The sequence below is a fragment of the Zea mays genome, chromosome 5, assembly GCF_902167145.1.
Source record: "Zea mays cultivar B73 chromosome 5, Zm-B73-REFERENCE-NAM-5.0, whole genome shotgun sequence".
Lineage (NCBI taxonomy): Eukaryota > Viridiplantae > Streptophyta > Magnoliopsida > Poales > Poaceae > Zea > Zea mays.
This window is the reverse complement of record NC_050100.1, coordinates 83,675,600-83,691,626: the sequence shown is the minus strand read 5'-3', so window position 1 is coordinate 83,691,626 and position 16,027 is coordinate 83,675,600.

Genomic DNA, 16,027 nt, shown 5'->3' with positions numbered 1-16,027 from the left:
GCTCGTTGGGGAAGAGGGATGACTTGTTGAAGGCGGTGGCGGCGAGTCCTTCGTTGTCGGAGTCGGACGAGGAGCAATCCGAATCCCACTCCTTTCCAATATGAGCCTCGCCCTTTGCCTTCTTGTAATTCTTCTTCTTTTCCCATTTTCCACTCTTCTTTTCCTGGTCACTATCATTATCGGGACAATTAGCGATAAAGTGACCAATCTTACCACACTTGAAGCATGAGCGCTTCCCCTTCGTCTTGGTCTTGTTGGGATGCTCCTTGCGACCCCTTAACGCCGTCTTGAAGCGCTTAATGATGAGAGCCATTTCTTCATCATTAAGCCCGGCCGCCTCAATTTGTGCCACCTTGCTTGGTAGTGCCTCCTTGCTTCTCGATGCCTTGAGACCAATGGGTTGAGGCTCGTGGATTGGACCGTTCAACGCGTCATCGACGTACCTCGCCTCCTTGATCATCATCCGCCCGCTTACAAATTTTCCAAGAATTTCTTCGGGCGACATTTTGGTGTACCTAGGATTCTCACGAATATTATTCACCAAATGAGGATCAAGAACGGTAAAGGACCTTAGCATTAGGCGAACGACGTCGTGGTCCGTCCATCGCGTGCTTCCATAGCTCCTTATCTTGTTGACAAGGGTTTTGAGCCGGTTGTATGTTTGGGTTGGCTCCTCCCCCCTTATCATAGCAAATCTTCCAAGTTCGCCCTCCACCAACTCCATCTTGGTGAGCATGGTGACGTCGTTGCCCTCGTGAGAGATCTTAAGGGTGTCCCATATCTGCTTGGCATTGTCCAAGCCGCTCACCTTATTGTATTCTTCCCTGCACAAAGATGCTAAAAGAACAGTAGTAGCTTGTGCATTTCTATGGATTTGTTCATTTATAAGCATAGGACTATCCGAGCTATCAAATTTCATTCCATTCTCTACAATCTCCCATATGCTTGGATGAAGAGAGAATAAGTGACTACGCATTTTGTGACTCCAAAATCCGTAGTCCTCCCCATCAAAGTGTGGAGGTTTGCCGAGAGGAATGGAAAGCAAATGCGAATTCGAACTATGTGGAATACGAGAATAATCAAATGAAAAGTTCGAATTGACCGTCTTCCTGTAGTCGTTGTCGTCGTCCTTTTGGGAAGAAGAGGATTCGTCGCTGTCGTAGTAGACGATCTCCTTGATGCGCCTTGTCTTCTTCTTCTTCCCATCTTTACGTTTGTGGCCCGAGCCAGAGTCGTTGGATTTATCATCTTTTGGCTCGTTGACGAAGGACTCCTTTTCCTTGTCGTTGATCACGATTCCCTTCCCCTTAGGATCCATCTCTTCGGGCTGTTAGTCCCTTTCTTGAAGAGAACGGCTCCGATACCAATTGAGAGCACCTAGAGGGGGGGGGGGGGGGTGAATAGGTGATCCTGTATACTTCAAAACTTAAGCCACAAAACTTTGATTAAGCGTTAGCACAGTTTATACCAAGTGGCTAAAGAGAAGATCTTGTACAATATGATAATCACAAAGAGTTCAACACAGAGAAGACACAGTGATTTATCCCGTGGTTCGGCCAAGTACAAAACTTGCCTACTCCACGTTGTGGCGTCCCAACGGACGAGAGTTGCACTCAACTCCTCTCAAGTGATCCAATGATCAACTTGAATACCACAGTGTTATGCTTTTCCTTTCAATTTCCCGTTTGCGAGGAATCTCCACAACTTGGAGTCTCTCGCCCTTACACTTGAGATTCACAAAGAAATACGGAGTAAGGGAGGGAAGCAACACACACAAATCCACAGCAAAATGCGCACACACACGGCCAAGAAACGAGCTCAAGAGACTATCTCAAAGTTCACACTAGAACGAGCTCGAATCAATGAGAATGACAAACGAATGCGCAAAGACTGAGTGTGGATGATCAAGAATGCTCTAAGGTTGCTTGGTGTGCTCCTCCATGCGCCTAGGGGTCCCTTTTATAGCCCCAAGGCAGCTAGGAGCCGTTGAGAGCAAATCAGGAAGGCTGATCTTGCCTTCTGTCGTCGGGCGCACCGGACAGTCCGGTGCACACCGGACACTGTCCGGTGCCCGATTTATTTCCTTAAACAGCGCAGCCGACCGTTGCCGACTGTTGCAGATCTGGCGCACCGGACAGTCCGGTGCACACCGGACAGTCCGGTGCCACTTTCCGACCGTTGGCCAGACCACGTGTCGCGCGCAGATTCCGCGGCCGACCGTTGGCTCGGCCGACCGTTGGCTCACCGGACAGTCCGGTGCACACCGGACAGTCCGGTGAATTTTAGCCGTACGCCGTCGGCAAATTCCCGAGAGCGGCGTCTTCAGGTCGAGGCAGCCTGGCGCACCGGACACTGACCGGTGCACCACCGGATAGTCCGGTGCCCCAGACCGAAACAGCCTGTTGGCTGTACACAGCCAACATTCTCCTTTTCTTCTTCTCTCTGTTTCTAACACTTAGACAAATATGTTAGTACACAAAACCAATGTACTAAGGCTTAGAAACATACCTTTACTTGTGATTTGCACTTTGTTCATCCATGGGCATATATTCACATTTAAGCACATGTGTTGACACTTAATCACCAAAATACTTAGAAATGGCCCAAGGGCACATTTCCCTTTCAGCTTGTCGAACCAAAAGCATCTATACTATCAACACCATTCGATAAATAATAGATCTCATAAGTCATTTTGTTTTCAAAGCAAGAATTAAGCCTGATGAAAGTTACCAGCTTTTTCAATCTAACAGAGTAATCATTTAATAGAGTTCTAATGCATAAAAGCCATTTAGGATTGCATCTTTCTCGGTCATAACTACTTGATCAATGGGCCAATAAGAATAATCTACCACCGAGGCCGAGAATGTTGCTGTCACAAGCTGTTGCTCGCAGTTGCTTTGGATGATGGCCACTTTACGAGATTTTGGTTTGGATTTTCATCTTGTGCCCTAGCTTTTTCATAGCACGAGTGCCATAAGTGTAGCCAAAAATCCTGTGCTGCATTCGAAAACCAAGCACATCGATGTTCACTTTCACTTTCTTCAAGATCATTATGAGAAAGGGGACATCGATTTGTGCCATGTTTATACCCACATGTAGCTTGTTGAAATTTTGACGAAACCCCTCGACCAATCCATATTTGCTCATTTGCGAGGGAAATTGGGTGTTTGCTTCCCTTTTTGACTAAGTACTCCCTTTTGGTTTTTCTTTCTATCTCCTGCTTTTCATATAGACTTTAGTTTTTGTTTCTTGATTTTTGTATCATATCTGCATTTGCATCTCATATAGCATTTTGAGCTTCATCTGTATAACGGCTAGAATGTGACTATGCTCCTAGTAGTATGTTCTTTGTGTACATGATGATGCTATGACATGATTAGGCTCCTTTTGCTCATATTGATACATTATTGTTGAGCTAAGCCTATTTTCATAATATGATCATTACTTGCTCAATCAAAAAATTGTTCACGATTGAGATTGACACCTAGCATGTGTAGGATGTGTTGAGATCCTTTTTGCTGTCACTAGTATGCTAGGTGGCTATGTCTCATGCCTTGAATCATTCCTTATCTCGATTAATTAATTCTATGCTAAAATCTAAATCAAGATAAGTGAAATTTAGAAATATCAAGATGGGTTTGCATTCGTCACCACATCACTATATCGAGACTGCTTCTCGTCGCACTTTTGGATGAACTTGAGCAGTGTGTGGATGATAAAAACCAGTGTTTTTAGCTTCTAATTGCTTTCTACATAGGTTACACCCAGTTGAAGAGTTAGACAATGATAGTGCTTACAACCTCTCAAACTCACACGCTTTTCAATGAAATTTGTGATCCACTGCAAAGTCCGATAAACTTGAATTTTTTCATTTGTGTCGGCGTTTCGAGACCGGGGGGTCCCTGGGCCGACGAGTGAATGTCGCCGCGTGCCCCAGCCCAGATGGGTCGAGCACGAGGGCGAGCGGGAAGGGGGGAGAGCGAGGCGGCCGGAGACCGGCGTGAGAGAGGTGGGAATCCCGCGGCCTTCGTGTTCGTCCCGCGCCCAGGTCGGGTGCGCTTGTAGTAGGGGGTTACAAGCGTCCACGCGGGAGAGGGAGCGAGCGGCCCCAAGCGAGCGCCTGTCTCGTCCTCGTCCCCGCGCGGCCAACCCTCTCTAAGAGGGCCCTGGTCCTTCCTTTTATAGGCGTAAGGAGAGGATCTAGGTGTACAATGGGGGTGTAGCAGAGTGCTACGTGTCTAGCGGAGGAGAGCTAGCGCCCTAAGTACATGCCGTCGTGGCAGCCGGAGAGATTTTGGCACCCAGCTGGTGTGATGTCGTGGCCGTCGGAGGAGCGATGGAGCCTGGCGGAGGGACAGCTGTCGGAGCGGTTGAATCCTTGCTGACGTCCTCTTGCTTCCGTAAGGGGGCTGAGAGCCACCGTCGTCACAGAGTATGCAGGGCGCCATCATTGCCTATCTGGCGGGGCGAGCCAGATGGGACGCCGGTCTTGTTCCCTGCAGCCCGAGTCAGCTCGAGGTAGGGTGATGATGGCGCCTCCTGTTGACGTGGCTGGTCTGCGCCCTAGGTTGGGCGATGTGGAAGCTCCTCCAAAGCCGAGGTCGAGTCTGTCTTCCGTGGCCGAGGTCGGGTCCGAGCCCCAGGTTCGGGCGAGGCGGAGATCGCCGGCTGGTGCCGGGGCGGAGTCCGAGCCCTGGGGTCGGGCGAAGCGGAGTTCGTCGTCTTCTGGGGCCGAGCCCAAGTCCGAGCCCTGGGTCGGGTGAGGCGGAGATCGTCGTCTTCTGGGGCCGAGCCCAAGTCCGAGCCCTGGGTCGGGCGAGGCGGAGATCGTCGTCTTCCGGGACTTAGCCCGAGTCCGAGCCCTGGGTCGGGCGGAGTTCGCCGTCTTCCGGGACTTAGCCCGAGTCCGAGCCCTGGGTCGGGCGGAGTTCGCCGTCTTCCGGGACTTAGCCCGAGTCCGAGCCCTGGGTCGGGCGGAGTTCGCCGTCTTCCGGGACTTAGCCCGAGTCCGAGCCCTGGGTCGGGCGGAGTTCGCCGTCTTCCGGGACTTAGCCCGAGTCCGAGCCCTGGGTCGGGCGGAGTTCGCCGTCTTCCGGGACTTAGCTCAAGTCCGAGCCCTGGGTCGAGCGGAGCGGAGCTTCCTATGGTGCCTTCGGCAGGGCCTCACTGTCTGTCAGTCTCACTCTGTCAAGTGGCACCGCAGTCGAAGTGGCGCAGGCGGCGCTGTCCTTCTGTCAGGCCGGTCAGTGGAGCGGCGAAGTGACGGCGGTCACTTCGGCTCTACCGGCTAGGGGGCGTGCGTCAGGATAAAGGTGTCAGGCCACTTTTGCATTAAATGCTCCTGCGATTTGGTCGGTTGGTGCGGCGATTCGGTCAGGGTTGCTTCTTGGCGAAGGCAGGGCCTCGGGCGAGCCGGAAACATGTTCGCCGCTGAAAAGGGGCCTCGGGCGAGACGGAAATCCTCCGGGGTGGGCTGCCCTTGTCCGAGGCTAGGCTCGGGTGAGGCGTGATCGAGTCCCTTGAATGGACTGATTCCTGACCTAATCGCACCCATCAGGCCTTTGCAGCTTTGTGCTGATGGGGGTTACCAGCTGAGAATTAGGAGCCTTGAGGGTACCCCTAATTATGGTCCCCGACAGTAGCCCCCGAGCCTCGAAGGGAGTGTTTGCACTCGCTTGGAGGCTTTCGTCGCACTTTTTTGCAAGGGGACCAGCCTCTCTCGGTTGCGCTTTGTTCCGGTGGGTGCGCGCGAGCGCACCCGCCGGGTGTAGCCCCCGAGGCCTCGGAGGAGTGGTTTCACTCCTTCGAGGTCTTACTGCCTCACGTAGTGCTTTGGCTGGTCTGGTCGTTCCCTCATGCGAGCTGGCCGTAGCCCAGGTGTACGGTCGGGTCCCAAGTTCTCGGGCTGGTATGTTGACGCTGTCAACGGTTCGGCCGGAGCCGGGTTTGCGAGAGCAGCCCCCGAGCCTCTGCACAGAGCGAGAGGGCGGTCAGGGGTAGACTCGGCTTTTTTACATACGCCCCTGCGTCGCGTTTCCGCAAGGAGGAGGGGGGGGGGGAAGCGCCATGTTGCCCTCGATGGGCGCCGAACATGGTGTCTCCGATGAGCTGCAAGCGGGTAATCCGAGTGGACGTTCGTGCCCCGTTCGTTAGGGGTCGGCTAGGGGCCCAGAGGCACGCCCAAAAATACCTGCGGGTGATCTGCCAGACCCGGTCCCCTGGTGACGGGGTCCGAGGGCTCGATGCCTCCCTCTGATGGGATTCTGTTACAAGATCGTTCCCGCTGGTCTCGGAAATGTCCTAGGGTACCTCGGGAGCGCAGCCCGAGCCTTGGTTATGTATCGAACGTACCCATGGTCATCCCTCGCTCGGCGTCTGAGGCGGCTGTGAACCCTTCGGGGGCCAGCCTTCGAACCCCTGATCAGTAATGGGCGCGGAGCCCGAGTAGCCTGAGGCGGCCGTGGAACCCTTTCGAGGGGCCGGCCTTCGAACCTCTAACCAGTAGTGGGTGTAGGGCCCACGCGATCTGAGGCGGCTGTCGAACCCTTCCGGGGGGCCAGCCTTCGAACCTCTGATCAGTAGGGGGGCTCGGAGCCTGGTTCCTTCTCGGGGAAGGATCCTTTTCGGGGTATCCCCCTTTCCCAGTCCCTGTTGCAAGAGAGAGAAAGAGGAAAAAAAGGAAAAGGATACAAAATCGATCGACGCGGCGTACCTTTTTTGACGCGGTCGTCATGGCAAAGGCGAAGCGTCGCCCGCTTCTTCTGCCAGAGGCTCCACGTGTCCCGCCGCGGAGTTGATGCGACGGGGCGAGTAGTTCGCAGGGTAGCCGTTGCGCGTGCGTGAGCCGTTCGAGGAACGGGTCACGGGCGCGTTGTCTTCATGCCGTGAGAGAGGGTTCTCTCGCTGCCCCCGGATGGGACGTAAGCTTGGCTGACGACGTGACCGCGGCACCTGCCCGCCTGCCACCGCCATTACTGCCGGCCCGTCTCCGGCCGTATTGACCGTCGCGCCAGGCTGGAGCCGCTGGGTCGTGCGCCGGGTGGCCTCGAGTCGCGTTATTGGTTCCGCAGTCGAGGAGGCGTGGTAGTGGCGCAAGTGGCGGTGCAGTTGCATGCACGAAGCATTCGGCGCGCCGGTTGCATGACGCGTGGGCCTGGGCCCCCATGTCGGGCGTGTTGGGAGTCGGAGAAGTGCGCCCACTTGGCGCGGTTGCATGCCGCCTGCATGGCTGCCCGCCCTTTCGCTCGCTGGTCTGGGCAAAAGTGGAGGGTCGCTTGTAACCGCTGGGCGGTTGTACGCACCGCGCACGGCGGTTTGGCTTCTTCTGCTTTGAGCCGGCTTGCATGACGCGTGGGACCCAGCCCCCGCGCCGTAGAGGAGGACCTTGGAGTGTGTTGGAGAAGACTCAGCCCATGACGGCTGGGGATGCAAGTAGGGAGAACCGCCTTTAAAAGGAGGGTGACGTCCTTGGAAGGTGACCATGTCTTCGCGCTCCCTTATGCATCGTGTCTTTCCACCTTCCAAGCCCCCGGATGGGGGAGATCCGCCGTCTTTCCGCCTCGTCGTTGGAGGGACACAACTCCGTGGGAGTTGGTACCTTTCAGCCATCGTTCGGCTTCAAGGATTTTCATCATGCAGCCCGACTGCACCCCTCCACCGGCGGTCACCCAAGATGGTGACCTCCTGTTTGATGGTGGGGGAAAGCGAGCCGGGCTGCGGCCTCTGCCCCTCCCTCAGCCTCAAGGATTTTCATCACTTGTGCTGGGGAGGGGAGTGTGCCGAGTTGGGGTCGGCCCCTGCGTGGGCGGTGGCCCGCTCCTTCCCTCAGTGATCGAGGGGAAGGGCGGGAGTCGTCCGTGGCGCTGACAGCTGCACCGTGCCCGGCTCTCTGAGCCGAGCGGCTTCGGAGCCGCTCCAGGTGCCGCCTGCTGCCACAGCAGCTGGAAGAGGTTCCGCCGCCGACGAGTTTGCCGGCGCCACCTGCGGACCGACCTCCAACTCTACGACCTTCTGCCCGTCCTTGCCTCTCGAGTTTGGGCACGGACGGGGGCCTCCTGACAGCAGCGTCCGCCCTGAGGTCATCGCTGCTGCTGTTCGGACCCCCGGGGCAGAAGTCGTCGTCGTCGTCGCCGCTGGGGCGGGCGACGACAAGCCGTTCATCGGTCTTCTGTTGCTCCGCAGGCCTCTCCTCCGTCGAGTGGGGTTGTTCGTACGTGCGGAGGCGGAACCAGAGTTCCGTTTGTAATGGCACCTTGGATGCCAGTGTCTTGTTCATTGCGGCTTTCGGGGCCTGAACATGTATGTAACTTTGGCACGGAGCCATGTTTTTTCCTCCTTCTCGAGCACTAAGACTCGCCTGCTGGTTGTCTGAACCACTTCACCAAGCGTGAGTCGCCCCGTGCAAAGGTGACGAGTGAGGTATCCGTATCCCGGAGGCGTAGGAGTCCCTCGGCTCGGTCAGCCTTGTTGCCCGAGGCTTCTCTTGCTCAGTTAAAGGAACCCCTCGGCCGCTCTTCGGTGAGCCGAGGCCAGGGGTAGCGGTGTCAGCGCGAACAGAGGCAGAGTTGGCTTGGTGAGAAGACCTGGTCGGTCGGAGCCTGGTCGGGCCGTCCGTTAGCGGGACCGATGCCGAGATTGACCTGCCGAGGCCTCGGGTCGGGCTGACGTCCTCGGGGGACAGCTGGCCGAGGCCTCGGGGGGTGGCCATCCGAGCCGCCTGCCCGAGCCGGATTCTCGGAGAAGACCCTGGCAGCGATTGCCTGGGCGTGACGACGACGTCGTCCTTCGGGGTGGAGGACCTCGGATCGCGTCGCCGTCTGAGGCTAGGTCGAACCTCGTCGAAGGTGTCGTCGATGCCGAGGGTGTTGCCGCCCCTTTCCAGCGTCAAGCCCTGAGCCTGTAGGATCGTATTGTCTTGTAGTGTGGGTTTCCTGCGGCCGCCGAGGTCAAAACACACCCTCGCCGTGTTGTGAAGCTGCGTCTCTTTTCCTCTTATTTCGAGTATCTGGACTTTTTTGTCGGTAACAGAATTGTTTTGTGCGAGCGAGAGTTGCTTCTCACGGAAGGTGATGAGTGAGGTATCCGTATCCCGGAGGCGTAGGAGTCCCTCGGCTCGGTCGGCCTTGCCGCTTACGCGCACTCTTACCCGTCCATGGGGTTCTGTTCCCGATGCAGTCGAGAAGGCTCGAAGAATCACTTCGGCAGAAGAGCTTCCGAACGTGAAGACTTGTTCGGTCCGCGGAATCGCTTATCCGAACGTGAGTTACTTATCGCAGAAGGTGATGAGTGAGGTATCCATATCCCGGAGGCGTAGGAGTCCCTCGGCTCGGTCAGCCCTGGCTGCTTACGTGTACTCCATCGTTTTCAGGATCCACTTTCGAAGTAGTCAAACAGCCCGAAAGACCTTCTGGCAGAAAAGATCTTTTTTTCGAGGAAAATTTCGACGCAGAGGGGGTTCCCCCCTTTGCCGGGGCGAGGCCGACCCTTCCTTGATGACTAAACTTTGCTAGGGTGCGAGGTATATGAACAACTTGAAAACATCTTAAGGGTAGAAGCGACGTAGCTGTTGGATGTTCCAAGCGTTGCCGTAGACCTCGCCTTGACTGTTGGCCAGCTTGTACGTTCCAGGCTTCAGAACTTTGGCGATGACGAAGGGCCCCTCCCATGGGGGCGTGAGCTTGTGCCGCCCTCGGGCGTCTTGTCGTAGCCGAAGCACCAGGTCGCCCACCTGGAGGTCTCGGGACCGGACCCCTCGGGCGTGGTAGCGTCGCAGGGACTGCTGGTACCGCGCCGAGTGTAGTAAGGCCTTGTCCCGAGCCTCCTCCAGCTGGTCCAGCGAGTCTTCTCGGCTAGCTTGGTTGCTTTGGTCGATGTAGGCCCTCGTCCTCGGGGAGCCGTATTCCAGGTCTGTGGGCAAGACGGCCTCGGCCCCGTAGACTAGGAAGAACGGCATGAAGCCCGTGGCTCGGCTTGGTGTTGTCCTCAGACTCCAGACCACCGAGGGGAGTTCCTTCATCCATCGCTTGCCGAACTTGTTGAGGTCGTTGTAGATCCGAGGCTTGAGCCCTTGTAGAATCATGCCGTTGGCACGCTCTACTTGCCCATTTGACATGGGATGAGCCACGGCGGCCCAGTCCACCCGGATGTGGTGATCCTCGCAGAAGTCCAAGAACTTTCTGCCGGTGAACTGGGTGCCGTTGTCGGTGATGATGGAGTTCGGGACCCCGAAGCGATGGATGATGTTGGTGAAGAACGCCACCGCCTGCTCGGACCTGATGATGTTCAGAGGTCGGACCTCGATCCACTTGGAGAATTTGTCGATGGCGACCAGCAGGTGCGTGTAGCCCCCGGGTGCCTTCTGCAAGGGGCCGACGAGGTCCAGACCCCACACAACAAAAGGCCAGGTGATGGGTATCGTCTGCAGAGCCTGAGCGGGCAGGTGGGTCTGCCTTGCGTAGAACTGGCACCCTTCGCAGGTGCGGACCATTCTAGTGGCGTCGGCCACCGCCGTCGGCCAGTAGAAGCCTTGCCGGAAAGCATTTTCGACAAGGGTTCGAGGCGCTGCGTGATGGCCGCAAGCCCCCTAGTGTATCTCTCGCAGGAGTTCCTGACCTTCGGCGATGGAGATGCATCGCTGGAGGATGCCTGAGGGGCTGCGGTGGTAGAGCTCCTTCTCATCTCCCAGCAAGACGAACGACTTGGCGCGCCGCGCCACCCGCCGAGCTTCGGCTCGGTCGGAGGGTAGCTCTCCTCGGTGGAGATATTGCAGGTACGGGGTCTGCCAGTTTTGATCAGGCGTGACCCCACTTCGCTCCCCCCCGACGTGCAGCGTCTCGCCCTCGGGGGCCGAGGGTACCTCGGGCTGAACCGAGGATGCCTCGGACCGAGCCAAGGGTGCCTCGGGATGATCCGAGGGTGCCTCGGGCTGAGCCGAGGTTGCCTCGGGCTGGGCCGAGGGTGCCTCGGGCTCGGGCGTGTCGTCGATCTTGATGGAGGGTTGATGCAGATCCCGGGAGAAGACGTCCAGGGGAACCGTCGTTCGCCCCGAGGCTATTTTAGCCAGCTCGTCCGCAGTCTCGTTGTAGCGCCGAGCGATGTGGTTGAGCTCGAGTCCGTAGAACTTGTCTTCCAGGCGCCGAACTTCATCGCAGTAGGCCTCCATCTTCGGGTCGCGGCAGTGGGAGTTCTTCATGACTTGGTCGATGACGAGCTGCGAGTCACCGCGAGCGTCGAGGCGCCGGACCCCTAGCTCGATGGCGATCCGCAACCCGTTGACCAGAGCCTCATACTCAGCCACATTGTTGGACGCCGGGAAATGGAGGCGTAGCACATAGCGTAGGTGTTTCCTGAGGGGCGAGACGAAGAGCAGGCCTGCGCCGGCCCCTGTCTTCATCAACGACCCGTCGAAAAACATGGTCCAGAGCTTCGGTTGGATCGGATCCGTCGGTAATTGGGTGTCGACCCATTCGGCCACGAAGTCCACCAAAACCTGGGACTTGATGGCCTTTCGAGGGGCGAACGAGATTGTCTCGCCCATGATTTCCACTGCCCACTTTGCAATCCTACCCGAGGCCTCTCGGCACTAGATGATCTCCCCAAGGGGAAGGATGACACCACAGTTACTGGATGAGACTCGAAGTAGTGCCGCAACTTCCGCCGTGTCAGGATCACTGCATACAGCAACTTCTGAACTTGTGGGTAGCGGATCTTGGTTTCGGACAGTACCTCGCTGACGAAGTAAACTGGCCTCTGAACGGGCAATGCATGCCCCTCTTCTTGCCTCTCGACCACAATCGCGGCGCTAACCACCTGAGTGGTCGCGGCGACGTAGACCAAGAGGGCTTCTCCGGCAGCTGGAGGCACCAAGATAGGCGCCTTTGTGAGGAGCGCCTTCAGGTTCCCGAGAGCTTCCTCGGCCTCAGGGGTCTAAGTGAAGTACTCGGCCTTCCTTAAGAGGCGGTACAGTGGTAGACCTCTTTCGCTGAGGCATGAGATGAAGCGGCTCAGAGCCGCGAGACATCCCATAACCCTCTGTATGCCTTTCAAGTCCTTGATGGGCCCCATGCTGGTGATGGCCGCGATCTTCTCCGAGTTGGCTTCGATGCCCCGCTCGGAGACGATGAACCCCAAGAGCATGCCTCGGGGCACCCCGAAGACACACTTCTCGGGATTGAGCTTGACGCCTTTCGCCTTGAGACATCGGAATGTCACTCCAAGGTCGGAAAGGAGGTCGGAAGCTTTCCTTGTCTTGACTATGATGTCATCGACGTAGGCCTCGACCGTGCGGCCAATGTGTTCGCCGAACACATGGTTCATGCACCGCTGGTACGTCGCGCCCGCATTCCTCAAGCCGAACGACATGGTGACATAGCAGTACATGCCGAAGGGTGTGATGAAAGAAGTCGCGAGCTGGTCGGACTCTTTCATCCTGATTTGATGATACCCTGAGTAGGCATCGAGGAAAGACAGGGTTTCACACCCAGCAGTGGAATCCACGATTTGATCGATGCGAGGCAGAGGGTAGGGAACCTTCGGACATGCTTTGTTGAGACTTGTGTAGTCTACACACATCCGCCATTTCCCCCCTTTCTTTCTCACAAGCACAGGGTTGGCAAGCCATTCGGGATGGAATACCTCTTTGATGAACCCTGCCGCCATTAGCTTGTGGATCTCCTCGCCTATCACTCTGCGCTTCTCCTCGTCGAATCGGCGCAGAGGCTGCTTGACGGGTCGGGCTCCGGCTCGAATATCCAGCGAGTGCTCGGCGACATCCCTCGGTATGCCGGGCACGTCCGAGGGACTCCACGCGAAGACGTCGGCGTTCACACGGAGAAAGTCGACGAGCACTGCTTCCTATTTGGGATCGAGTCTGGAGCCGATCCGGATCTGCTTGGAGGCGTCGCCATTGGGGTCGAGGGGGACGGCCTTAACCGTCTCCACTGGCTCGAAGTTGCCGGCGTGACGTTTCACGTCTGGCACCTCCTTAGAGAGGCTTTCCAGGTCGGCGATGAGGGCCTCGGACTCGGCGAGGGCCTCGGCGTACTCCACGCACTCCACATCGCATTCGAACGCGTGTTTGTACGTGGGGCCGACGGTGATGACCCCGTTGGGGCCCGACATCTTGAGCTTCAGGTAGGTGTAGTTGGGGACGTCCATGAACTTCGCGTAGCATGGTCTTCCCAGTACCGCGTGGTAGGTCCCTCGGAACCCGACCACCTCGAACGTCAGGGTCTCCCTTCGGAAGTTGGAGGGTGTTCCGAAGCAGACGGGAAGGTCGAGTTGTCCGAGGGGCTGGACGCGCTTCCAGGGAATGATCCCATGGAAGGGCGCAGCGCCTGCTCGGACGGAGGACAGACTGACACGCAGGAGCCCGAGGGTCTCGGCGTAGATGATGTTGAGGCTGCTGCCTCCGTCCATGAGGACCGTGGTGAGCCTGACGTCGCCGATGACGGGGTCGACGACGAGCGGGTATTTCCCCGGGCTCGGCACGTGGTCGGGGTGGTCGGCTTGGTCGAAGGTGATGGGCTTGTCGGACCAGTCTAGGTAGACTGGCGCCGCCACCTTCACCGCGCAAACCTCCCGACGCTATTGCTTGCGGTGCCGAGCCGAGGCATTCGCCGCTTGCCCACCGTAGATCATGAAGCAGTCGCGGACCTCGGGGAACTCTCCTGCTTGGTGATCTTCCTTCTTGTCGTCGTCGCGGGCCCTGCCACCCTTCGCGGGTGGCCCGACCCTGTGGAAGTGGCGCCGAAGCATGACACACTCCTCAAGGGTGTGCTTGACGGGGCACGGCTACTTGAGCATTTGTCGAAGAGGTTGGCACCTCCGGGGGATTTCCGAGGGTTCTTGTACTCGGCGGCGGCGTCGCGTTTCGCTTGCGACTTCTTCTTGCCTTTCTTCTTGGCGCCGCGCTGAGTCGACGCCTCGGGAGCATCTTCTGGTGGGCGGCCCTGGGGCTGCTTGTCCTTCCGGAAGATAGCCTCGACCGCTTCCTGGCCGGAGGCGAACTTGGTGGCGATGTCCATTAGCTCGCTCGCCCTGGAGGGGGTCTTGCGACCCAACTTGCCCACCAGGTCGCGGCAGGTGGTGCCGGCGAGGAACGCGCCGATGACATCTGAGTCGGTGATGTTGGGCAGCTCGGTGCGCTGCTTCGAGAACTGCCGGATGTAGTCCCGGAGAGACTCTCCCGGCTGCTGCCGGCAGCTTCGGAGGTCCCAGGAATTCCCGGGGTGCACGTACGTGCCCTAGAAATTGCCGGCGAAAGCTTGGACCAGGTTGTCCCAGTTGGAGATCTGCCCCGGAGGCAGGTGCTCCAACCAGGCGCGAGCGGTGTCGGAGAGGAACAGGGGGAGGTTGCGGATGATGAGGTTTTCATCGTCCGTTCCACCCAGTTGGCAGGCCAGACGGTAGTCCGCGAGCCACAGTTCCGGTCTCATCTCCCCCGAGTACTTTGTGATAGTAGTCGGGGGTCGGAACCGGGTCGGGAACGGTGCCCGTCGGATGGCCCAGCTGAAGGCCTGCGGACCGGGTGGTTCGGGCGAGGGACTCCGATCCTCCCCGCTGTCGTAGCGTCCCCCACGCCTGGGGTGGTAGCCTCGGCGCACCCTCTCGTCGAGGTGGGCCCGACGGTCGCGACGATGGTGCTCGTTGCCGAGGTGGCCCGGGGCCGCAGGCGCGGTGTTGCGCGTGCGCCCGGTGTAGACCGAGGCTTCCCACATGAATCGGGAAGTCGCGACATGAGGTTTCGAGGGGTACCCCTGCCTTCGGGAGGCAGTGCTCTCGGCCCGTCGGACCGCGGCGCCTTCCAGGAGATTCTTGAGCTCCCCCTGGATTCGCCGACCCTCGGTGGTTGATGGCTCCGGCATCGCGCGGAGAAGCATCGCTGCTGCAGCCAGGTTCTGGCCGACCCCACTAGATGCGGGTGGCGGCCTGAATCTGACGTCGTCTGCGACGCGGTGCTAGAAACCCTGGGGCAGATGACGTATTTCTCCGGCCGGGGTTGGCCCGCCCATGCCTGCCCGACGTCCCGGTGGATCGGCTCAAGCGCCCCTGCTCCCTCGTCGAGCCTGGCCTGCGCCCCGCGGATTTGCTCAAGCTGTGGGTCATGGCCCCCCGCCTGAACGGGGACCACAGCTAGCTCCCATGGGATGTCGACGCGGGGCACCGGCTTAGGGAGATCACCATCCTCCGGCATGCCGAGATGATTGCCTTCGGAGGGACCCCCTAGATCGACGTGGAAACATTCGCGGCTTGGGCCGTAGTCCTCGTCGCCAAGGCTGCGGCTACCGTCGGAACAGTCGAAGAGGCAGTAGTCACATGCGGTCATGAAGTCCCGCATGGCACTGGGGTTGCCAAGTCCAGAGAAATCCCAACGGATGCTGGGCTCGTCGTCTTCCTCGGACCCAGAGGGCCCGTAGGTCGAGACGTCCGTCAGCCGGTCCCAAGGCGACCGCATGCGAAACCCCAGAGGGTTTGGACTCGCCTCTACGAGAGCGCCCGCCAAAGCGAGGTCGCTAGGCGGGTTGAGGCTGAATCCAAATGACGTGGGATGGGAATCGGTCGGTACCTCTTGGTCGACGAGCGGCGATGAAGTCACGTCGGGGACTGACTGCACCGTCGTCTCAGGTACGAGGGTGACCTCCAGCAAGCTTTTCGCGAGCGTGCCGGCGTCGTCCGCTTGCTCAGGATTGGCATGTCGCGGGGAGTCGGCGCTCGTCTTCGTCTCAAGCACGAAGTCGATACCCGGTGCGCCCCCCGTTGGGGTGCCGGCGCTGTCGACTCGCTCGATAGCCGACGAGGCGCTGCCTCCTGCTTGGCCTTGGCTGCCCTGCCTTCCCCTCCGTCGGCGGGGAAGAGGGCGGGATGAGCTCGAAGGTTGTTCTTCCACCACGCGGGGAAGACGTCGTCGATTCCGCCGCCGGCGGGCGGGCTGTCGGCCGCCATTGTCGTTGTCGCGCGGCGGTGGAAGGAGTATCATGTCGTAGCTGCCGTCGAGGGACATGAACTCAAGACTCCCGAAACGGAGCAC